The sequence below is a fragment of the Anas platyrhynchos genome, chromosome 3 (assembly GCF_047663525.1).
Source record: "Anas platyrhynchos isolate ZD024472 breed Pekin duck chromosome 3, IASCAAS_PekinDuck_T2T, whole genome shotgun sequence".
Lineage (NCBI taxonomy): Eukaryota > Metazoa > Chordata > Aves > Anseriformes > Anatidae > Anas > Anas platyrhynchos.
This window is the reverse complement of record NC_092589.1, coordinates 32,482,485-32,493,997: the sequence shown is the minus strand read 5'-3', so window position 1 is coordinate 32,493,997 and position 11,513 is coordinate 32,482,485.

The window sequence follows — 11,513 nt, the reverse complement described above, 5'->3', positions numbered from 1 at the left end:
GCTTTGTTTCCCTTAATGGCAGATAATTCTCTTACCTGCTTTGTGCCATCTGTTGCTGCCTATCTGCAAGCAAATTAAAGTAGCACTGGCTGTATCATCATGGACAGATCACTGGAGACAGCTGTTCAGTGAGCAGCAGTGGTCAGAGAAGCAAATGAGGTGTGAGCCTTCAAAAGGAGGGAGCAGAGAATAACATTGCCTTGATTTCTGGAGATACTGAGCACTGACAGAAGAAGCAGGGCTTTTCCATCTCCGCAAACCAGCAGCTGATGGAGCACCCTCCTGTGGATCCTGGGGTCCAGCTGTGCCGAGCCCTTCCTGCATGCCCATGCAGAGAGGGGACACAGGCACCCACAGGAGGTAAGAAACTCCCCACTCCATCTCTGTGTGTGGACAATTTCCAAGAGCTGCTTCAGGTGATTGTTTTGAAAACAGACACTTTCATAAGCAAAAGAGTGACAGAGAAATGTCCATAGCAGGATAAGGAAAAAAGCTATTGTTCTCACAGAGACTAAGTGGATGCCTCACCCAAGAGAGGGGAACCTGGGGCTGGCATACACCATCCCTCTGGATAAATGTCATCTCTAAACTGAAGTCTCCCAATGTCATAACAGCTGTTATAATACTTGTCATAACACTTTTCCCATAGTGGGACTATACATATTCCAGCTTCCTAGAAACATTTTTTCAGCCACACATACCTCAGTCATCTTCCAGGTTTAGATCTCACGTACTTCAGCTCTTCTGTCCTCCTGCCCACAGTCTGGAAGTTATTCCCTAAAGCCAAATTTCAACAACTGCTGTCAGCACATGTCAAGACACACTAAGTTAAAATGGGACAAACTCCTCTTAAGGTTTAATTCATCAGGCTGGCATGTGTCAAGGGAAGCATGTCATGTTTACACATGGCTTTTTGTTATAAAGTATTACCTGTCATGTGATATGGTCGTAAGTTACCTCCTAGTCTAAAAAGAGCCTGAAGAGAGGTAAAATAATTCCAAAAGAACATAATGATAATATTCCCACAAGGGAAAGGAGCAAGAATCTATCTGGTCTGAAAAACTTACCATTTTCATATTTGTTGTCACTTCCTATCAGAAGCAGATATTCCACTATTTAAAGTAACAAGAGTGATAAAAAAGGTACCATGCAGTGTTGTCCCTGAAAGTCTGCAAACTGGTTTACTTAACTTTGTTTGTTTGTTTGTTTTCTTCATAGGAAAAGCTATAATTTCAATATTACAAATAGTGGAATATTCTAAATATAATTAGTGATTTGGGCCCAGCTACATCAACTCATTTTTCAGGTTTCTTACTTAAGTGGTTGGAAGCAAGCAGATATCAGGCTTCAATATGGGACTCTGGTAGATCTGATCAGGAAGTATTGCCTCAGTTGTTCATTCTCATCATTTCTCAAACAGAAACACCTTCCTAAACTTCTAAGCAGACCATTGAAACATTTTCTGTAGGAATGATAGACTAAATCACCACTGACTGCCGGGTTTCTTCCTAGAGCAGATGGTCAGGGAGGGCCAACAAAAGGCCACACTGAGGACGGTGAAGCCAAGCCAGGGGTGAGAAGGTTGTGATTTGAATTAGCAGTTAATCACTGCCCACTTGTGGCAAAATGGCAGGGGCTTGGTTGGGCTGCAAGGAAAAAAAGATTGCAAGCAAGCAGCAGATACCAGCTGTGACTTTATCAGGTCTCTAAGATTTGATGGTGAGATGATGGCATCACTCCTTTTCTCCTGTCAAGGTAGATGTCATTGCCAGAGGACTGAGAGAGATGGCTAGTTGGAAGACACCATGTTATGCAAAACATGCTTCTGCTGCAAAGCTTGAAATGGTGAAATACTTTGTGCAGCACAAGCACAGAAATTATCATGAAAATCCTGCTATGCAGATGTATTTTATCCCTTATTTACAATGTAAACCTGAGTACAGAACCTAAGTAAGATCTAAGTATGCTGATGAATAGCCTACAAACAAATATTGTTTAAGAAATGGTGGGTCCGTATTTCTTACAGCCAGCAAATAGAGGTGAATGTATATGAAAGGTCTTTCCCTTTATATATGACTAAACCTAAAGCAATTTTAGCAGCTTAACATTAGGCTAATCCTTTGAGATAGGAGATAATCTTTGAGATAATCTGAGAGCTCTAAGAGTCAGGTTTGTGAAATATTAAAAAAAAAAAAAAAAAAAAAAAAAAAGAGAGAGAGAGAGAAAGAGAAAGAGAAAGAGAGAGAGAGGTGAAATGTTTAACTGTTTATAAAATGAGCAGCAATCACAGACTCACAGACTGATTTGTTGTTTTAAGACCTGCTTCATGGGATCCTGGTATTCTCAGCAGCGTACATCAAGGACCTTTCAGTTTAGAGGCTTGCAAAGCTAGAGACTGGGAAAATTCAAGGGCAAGAGCAAGATCAGTGATGGGAGGGGTACAGTATTATATCATTCCTCTGAAATATTACATCTGTTATGTGTAGCTGTACTCAGCAAGGGCAGCTTTGCTGGAATAGTTACTGTGCCTTTCATTCTCAAATGGGGATTTCAGTGCACTTTACAAGCAGTGAGTTAAACCTTGCTATTTTCCTCCTCATCTTGCAATAGGGAAACTAAGGAACAAAACAATTAGCTTATTTTCAAAGGTTCTGAGCACACCTGCTGCAGCTAGAGTTAATGGGACCTCTTCAAATTAGACTGTAAATTGTATGTCTGAAGTCATAACCTCCTGCTGTATTGGCAACAGAAACAGAAGCCAGAGCTCTTGTCCCCTAATTTTTGCTTTAGCCAGCAGTTTTCACTCTTGTAATGACAGATCTTTTTATTTTGCTAGAAAAATGGAAACATTTGGCTTGTGACACCATGTTAATAAATGATTCAGGCCCTCTTTGATCACATCCCTAGCTCCCCTTTGGCAGAAAAAGCGAAACATTCTTCACAACAGCACTTCCATGAGATGAGCCTGTAGAGTACACGTTTATTAGGGACAGTCCCTAAAAACGTTAGCCAGATAACATTACATTGTGCCCCCATTATATTTGCCTCATCTACTTTTTTGTCTCGTCTGTCAGCAATTAACAGCTAAGCCAAGTGTACTTTCTCCAACTCAATTCACAGTAAAACAGGTCTTTAAAAACCTACAGAGGAAATACGCAAGGTATTCATGCATTGCAGTGATAAATGTAGTGCAAATTAATTAGAAGATGATTTTACCGCTGTGGGGCCAGTTCTAGTCCCTACTATTGATATGGACTCCTGCTTCTGAGAATTTTCACTGGAAAAAGAGAGGATTTGCAGTCTCTGTGGCATGAACTAACCATGCAGAACTTCTATTGATTTTGATGTGTGTGAACAGCAAGAAAGAGCTAGCTGCAGGAGTGTAAAACAAAAGGAAGTCATAAAGGACTGATGTTTAGGGAACATATAAATTAGTTAAAGAACTCTAAGTCAAAATAATGATGAAAAATAATGGAATAAAATATCAGATAGTCAATATTCTGTAGGAATCACTGCAGCAGGAGCATTCGCATGAGCTAGCATTTTATAATAACACAAGCTTGAATATTTGAAAATAATGAGCCATAATAATTGATCCCAGCTGTAATGAAAACATCACTTAGTATTTCTATTCCAGTCCTCTTTGGCACTGGTCTTGATTTGGGAGTGACAAAAAGAAGCTTTAGCATTAAACAGAAAGTGATGAACAACTGATGATCCATAGGCAATGCAATATCCATGGCATCGATATTTGGATTTGGTGCTTTTGTGATCATTACTGAGATCATTGGGTCCACATTCATTGTGTCCCTGAGACTGAAACTTGAGGACTGGAATCTGGACTTAAGGATGAAATGGATCCCAGTGGGAGAGGGGAAGATTCCAGTCCTTGCCAATGAGAAATGTTATTGCCAGACTTCAGCTGGAAAAGAACCAGAATGACGATGCCAGACTAAGGAAGATGCAGAGCCACAACTAATCTTCAGTGGAATATTTCTGATCTGCTTCAGGAAAGTTAAAGACTAGCACAGAATTCACAGGACTCAACTTCTATGTGAATGCAAATCTCCCCAGTTTTTTTAAGAAATAAAATATCAATTGTTTTTTCTTTTCTGGAATAATCTAGCTTTTCAGATATAGATGACAGAAATACTACCAATTAGAGTGCAGAATTTTTTGCACATTTTTTTCTACCAACTACTAACTGAAAAAAAAAAAAAAATGGCTTTGGCAAATAATGAGGACACTGTAGGAAAACTGGCTATAGAAAATTAACTCAGGATGAGTGATCTGGAATCAATTTAGTCTAAACAAAATGAAATAATAAACAAAGGTTAATTTTTAATGGGGATTCTTTAGTTCAAAAGAGGAGACTTTGATAAAAGAAGATAAACTGTAAGGCTGGATGGATGAGGGACTTTGGGATTTGAATGGAGGAGGAATGTGGAATTTTAATAGGTTATACATTTTTTTAAAAAGCTATCCAGAACTTGAATCTTGAGCAAGGCAAACAGTAGGGAACTGTTCCATACTTGTATACATTAAAAGGATATCAATAGGAACAGAAACAATAAACCTAATTAAAAAAAAAAAAAAATGCTGGTCAGTAAAGGAAGCTAAATACTGGAAAATGGGAAACAGGGATACAGGGATATAAAGTAAGAACTTCCCAAAGGCCAGATGACTTAGAGACACATTAAAGGACACTAAACACAAAGAAGTAATGAAGAAAAGCAAATGTAGTCCCTCAAACACTGTTCTTATACAAAGCATTTCTCGTAGATATATGGAAGTGATTAAGCTATGTTACTAGAAATTAGTAAAGCTTTATCTAGAATTCTGCATACAGCTCTTGTTCCTAGTACAAACCAGTTCCACAGCAGGTAAGCAAAGATGAAGTTGGTGGGATGATCTTAGAAAAGGCTAATAAAGTTGGACTTGCCAACAGCTGAGTGAGGATCCAAGCTGCAAACTTTAAAACAAAAAAAGGACAAAACTAGTTAAAGGAATAAATAGTGCCCATAAATAAACTTACACTGGAAAAGTGGAGACAGTTTCTAGTTGCAAGCAGAAAAGCTGAGAACAGCTTTCTTGCAGAAGTACTGAGGCATGAAATGTAGTGTTTATGACAGTGATTATGTCACTTTTAAAATAAAAAAGTCAAAACCATACAATGAGAAGATGAAGAAGTGTCCTCTAGTTTCTCTGTTCTTGACATCCTTGGCATTCCTGATACTCTACAGTTTTTCTGTGATTCTGCTTTGCACCTATCCTTATCATTTATTTACCATGGGACAAACTGAGAAAAAGACATGCCATTTTAATATACTGTATAACTAGCCTAGAAATAGATTTCTTTGATGCTGTAAGGCCAAGAACTTCTCAAGGGTCAGAAAAATAAACATTTACAAAGATAATGAGCACAGTCAGTGCTGCTGTAAAGAAACAGGGGAAGGGGAAATGGAATATTAAAAAAAAAAAAAAAAAGTTGAAAAAATAGGTAGAATACCAACCTTCTTGCTTAGGTTCACAAGCCATCTACTAATTACTCATTATGGCAATTTATTTTGTTATTATCTAGCATTTCTTGCATCTTCTTCAGAAGCAGCTAGCCCTAGCCATTTCTAGCAAAAGCATACCAGTTTTAGATAATTCAGTGAGTGACTTAGTAGGGCACATTTTGTGCAGTTTTTCCATCATCTTTGTTTAGAAGGAGAAGATCTGAGATTCATTTGTTTATCAGTCACATAATTACAGGGAAGTGGTTCTGGCAATCAGTAGTGAAGATGGTAGAGAAATAGTAACAAACAAATAAAACAAGCTAGATTTTCCTATAGGAATTTTTTTGTTTGGGTTGGTTTGGGTTGTTTTATTTTGTTTTGTTTTGTTTTGTTTTAGACTGTTTTTGTTGTTGGCTGTTTTTTTGTGTTTTTTTTTTTTTTGTTTTGATTTGTTGGTTTTGTTCTGTTTTTTTCATCATTTGTACCTGCAAGAATGAGAATAACACTCTTGTGCAGTAATAAAAACAGTCTTAAGTTCCCTTGCTGCACAGATATAATTATTAGTAGCTATGCAAGACATAAAGCAGTGAAGAATGAGTATTGCAGCTTCAGGTGAAAAACACAGCTACCTGCAGAGAAAAATCCCCCAAAACAACCATGAACACTCTTTTCTCCATATACTTCTGGAACTGCAACAGTAGCCATGAATGTGAGCCAAAATTAATTACTTAGTAAACTAAGTAGAATAAAGGTAATGTTAACTTGAAACCTGTGACTAAGAGGTTTATAGATAATGTACAGCTAAATTCACAATGGTAGGAGTATGGAAAAAAATTGAAAGAATATCATTGTAAATAGCTTCTACAATAGTCAAGTCTTCTTTGTGTTTTAACATCTTAGACTGGGTCTCTACTGTAGTTTTAATGCTGTTTCCTCCACTGGAGTGTAAGGTTATCAAGGTATAAGATTTCTCTTGGATGGGAAATGTAATCAAGGAAGATACCACATAATGCTTAACTGAAACACTGAGAACATAGATTTATTTTTAAAAACAAAGCAAAAATCGTGCCATTTAAAGCTTTAATTAATTAATTAATTATTGGAAGCTATTCAATTAAATCAGAATTAAAAAAAAAAAAAAAGATAAGGTGATTCAAGATCATTCTCTGGGGAAATACTGAATAATATTAATACTGAAAAAGACATTAGAAATGAGTTACATAATCATTTTCAACTCAGTGAAAAATAGATAAAACACAGTCTGGAAGTGATAAGTCTAAATGATGTCCTTTCTATGTGTGCATTGAAACAATTCATTACTCATATAAAACATTAGGAAAAAAACTGTCCCTCACTGTCTATTTGAGAGCAAAATATCTGCTAAAAAGTAGTAGAAGGCATTATGATTAACATATCACACAGAGACTCAGAGGACTAATTTAGAACACCTGTGAGTGTGACTTCAAAGGCCATTGTAATTGTTTCTAACACACTGGAAAATATTCAGGTAAGTGCACCTATTTTTACTGTGATTCTAAATATGTTAAATATTTCCATAAGCCATACTTTTTTATGGAATAACAATGTTTCATCATTCCCACTGTTTTTCATTGCTTAGACAAATCTGTGGCTCAATAAAAGGATTTAATATAATTTAGTTGTTGTTAATGAGACAAGAATCCTTGGTAACACATTTTTTCTCCTTCTATAAATATCTGCATCCCTTTTTTCCAAGCCCATTGAGCCAGGAAAAAGTTAGAATACCTGTTTTACTCTGTCCTCTTTTTCCCTCTAACTGCTACATTGCTGACTACTCATGCAACCTCAGTCCCGCTTGCTGATGACCCTTTCTCTAAGAAGAGTTTTGGTTCCCTCTTTCTCCTCTGAGTTAAGCAAGTCACTTCTATCTGAAAATAAATAAATAAATAAATAAACAAGAGGGAAATATGGTGATTGTTGTGGACAATAAAAATATACTACAAAGACTGCTTGTAAGCCGCTTGAGAGCTGTTGTCTTAAATTATTACTTCTACACAACAACAACAATAATGTATATATTGAAAGAAACTTCAAAGCATTGGGTTGTTCTGAACAGAAAAAAAAAAAAAAAGAAAGAAACGTTTATCTAAAAATACTATAATAAAAAGTCTTGACTCATGTAGAAAAAGGCATTGTTTGAAGGGCAAATTTTCTGTGTAGTTTGACAGAAGGAGAAAGTGCAAATTCTCATCAAGCTTGATTTTTTCTTTATGGCAGAAAGAATTTCAGCTGAAAAACTTTTAACTCAGGACTGATAACTATTGCAAGGAGAATTAAAGATGCAGGCAATAGTTTTCAGATTGACAGGATTGATTAGCTTGAGCAAGATGAAGTCTAAATGACAACCATGCCTGGAAAATGGAGAGAGTTCTGATGAAATTGTTGTTGCAACAAATGAGATTGATTGTGATGACAATTTTATATCTTCAGGAGACAACGCAAGAGAACAAGAACATAAAGAAACTAAGCTTAACAAAGTTAACAGATAAATTGCTATGGATGAAACAGTTTCTGTGGGGCTCTAGAGGGAGTTAAACACAGTCAAGTAAAGGTTATAATCATAATTCAAATGGCAGCTTCCATCAATTAAAGAGAAAAATCTTAAGACCAGCATGCAATGCACTTACGAAAGATATTCCAAAAAAGGCTGACACCACTGAAGTTTTTGAGATATTTCTCTGTAAAGAAGTTAAGTGGTGGGCACTGCACCAGAAAATGAACATGAATATGCACCAGTGCATAGACACACTCTGCAGTGGACAAGCACTCCATGCAATGACACCACTGAATCACACACATACTAAAAGTGGATGGAACCCTAACTCTAACCCCAGCTGTAGGATAAGCCTCACACAAGGCCCCTAAACCACTGCACAGCCATTAGCAGCAAAAAAGGACAGACTCCAGGACTAAGGTTATCTTGTCTTGAGCTGAGTTTATCTTGTTTTAGCTGTGAAAGCAATTGCCTAGCAGCTAGGTAACTGTTCCCTAAATTGCTTTTGGCATTCATTTAATTTTGTGAAATGGTGTGGTTAACATTTATTGTTAATAGCAGTAACCAGTAGCTATGTTCTGTGAAATAAACTTGAGAATAAAACAGTGTGCAGGAAGGCACCAACACAGGTTGACGCCAGAGGTCCTCTACGGTGAACACAAATCACAGCGGACAACTACTGAATCCTTGGGAATCAGGGACAATAGAGACAATGGCAAGGCGAGGCGGACAACTGGCAAACAATGAAGAGGAAGAGCATATAATGTATGCAGTTTGTGTTGCAACAAAAAATAACCCCATGGACCAAAGTGGAAAGGATCACTGTGACTGGCATCAAACACTTAGCAAAGAAAAGTACCGATGACTCTGTATGCTCACTCTCTTGTTCTGAAGGGACACTGAACCTCTGCATGCATGGCTGTAACACCAGTGAAAGAAACAGGTAGCTATTAGGAAATTTGACCTTCACAGGTTTTGTGGGTGTTTGGATTGTTTGTTTGTTTTTTTTTAATAATAGTAATAATAATAAAATGTAACTGTTGTTAATGAGTTTTTTGTGTGTTCATTTGTACTGAGTGCACTAATATTACTGTGCCAGGGCTAATAATAACTGTTTGTGACATTTTGATTAGACTGCCAAGACTTTAATGAAACTAAGAGTAAATTCTTCAGTCTACATGTCAGTTATGTTCCTTCTCTGCCCATAACAGGATTTTGAGAGTAATACAAGCAGGTATGTAGATCAGTTTTGTGATACAACAAAATCCCACTGTAGAATTTATCTCTCCCAGTAGAAGGGTAGGTGACTGCAGTCAGGTGAGGCTGGTCCCTCTAGAGTAATGGGGTTCGGAGCATGACTCATCTGGAAAACATACTTATTGACACATACTCCTCTCCTCTTCTCGAGTCTCCTCTCCTCTAGGAGAAAATTTTCAATTTTCCCCTTTGAAAAAAGTAGTCCCTGTACAAAAAAAATATCAAATAGAAAACAGACTCTGAAACCACACACATTGCACTGGAGCCTTTCTGGTTTGTAGCTTTTCCTGTACATGGGACCACGCCAAGACAACTGACTTCTTTCACAAAGTGAAATGCTAAAGCTCATAGGCATCATCTCTCTCTCTCTCTCTCTATTGTTCCACAGAGGAACTGTGTTCATTTATGGATTTTTTATTTTAATGACAAGAACTCAAAAAAGTCATAGCTTAGTTGTTCGGATTTTATTTTCTTTCCTTTTTGGGGGAGCATGGAGGAGGAAATAGGTGGAGGAGGGCTGCTAACCTTTCCAGCACTGTTTTATGTTTCATTCAGGGATGGTATTTACCATGGCTGAACCAGCACTTCTCTCTTTTTTCCCCAGGTTCATTTTACCCTGAGTGTATTACTGCAAGAATTTGATACTGTTTTTCATAACTTTGCTAACCCACATTAGTTACTTTTGTCATTTTTGACACCTAGATTCCACTGTAATGAACACAGATGATATCTTGCCACCTATCTCTGCTTTGAATACCTCTTGCTTCTCCACTGCACACTTCCTCTATAGTCACTGATTCTAATCCATTTTCAGCATCTCATTTGCTATTCTCTCAAAGATTTCTGTGTTCGGGCCCCAGCTCCTCCCTGCTTCTACTTTCTGAATTTTTGGATATTTTATTCAGTGAGTATTGTGATGGACTGCCTACTATTCATTTAACAAGATGCATGAACATCATTTCTTTCCCTGTCTGTACATTTGATACATTTGTGAGCAAGCAGAGATAAACTTCAGTCAGACACAGAAACACAGTCAAAGAAAACACAGGAAGAAATAAAACAGAACAAAATGTTGAACAGGGGACCATTAAAGAGATGCTTTTAGGAGCAACAGTTTTCAACCACTTTCCTACCCAGGCCCGATTATCAAAACTGCAGCCATCCAAGAACTTTACTAAATGGGCAAGAAGACTCTTCTATCAGCAAATTGGCCAGAAAAGTACAAACCAAAACTAAACAAAATTGTTCCAGCCAGCTTTTCTTTTGCACAGTGATTTTTTAACAAATCAAAGACATTAAAATTTGTACCTCCCTTCCATCCCCCAAATTAGCTTCAAATTCCCAGTAATTGATCTATGAAATTTCCATTTCAGACGTGCTGGAATTATTTCAGAAGAAATTTGGTATCTTCAAAAGAAAATAAATAAATGGAAAATAACTACATCTTTTATAGCATTTACCAACTTCTTCTAGGGGGATCATTTCTAGTCCAACAAACACTGATAACATTATCCAGGATGACACTCAAGTTCCACAGAAAAGATTTGCATGCCTAACAAAATCTTAACCATTTATTATTTTGTACATGTTTGTATATGCATGATGGTATCTGTGTGGGCATGATAGAAATACCTGTCTCTGTATTCATGTATTTTGTTCTTATGCATTATAAAGATTAGCTCCTACAACAAGCAAGAAAATAGTTGTAGTTTAGACCTGATGTTTTGTGGGAAGGAATTCTAAGGCAAATATCTCACTTCTTGAGTAAGAAGTAAGTCTCATCTTCTTGGTCAATAGTTTCATTATTCTATTAATACAGGGTTTTCTTGAACAGTTACACTCCAATATTCCTCTGGCCAACTGACTAAAGGCTTCCAATAGCAGTACTGTTTCAGTAGAATATCAGCATCAACACAGAGGACCTGCCACACCACAGTGCAGTTCTCAAAGCCACAAACTTTTCTTGTGCTTTGAACTTAAGATTGCCTGCAAGCAAGACCATATCTGCAGCAAATCAGCAGGAGAGTGTCAGTTTTGTTAAATTACTGTTATAAACTAAAGTCTAAGACTGTTGTTACCTTCCTATATTTTTAAGGTAAGTGATGGCTCTGTACAGATATTTTTATTATTATTTTTTTCTGAAAGAATATCTCAAGGGAGAGAATATTCCTCTTAAACCAAAGAGGCATAAGATATAAAACATCCATTAAAATACTCCATCT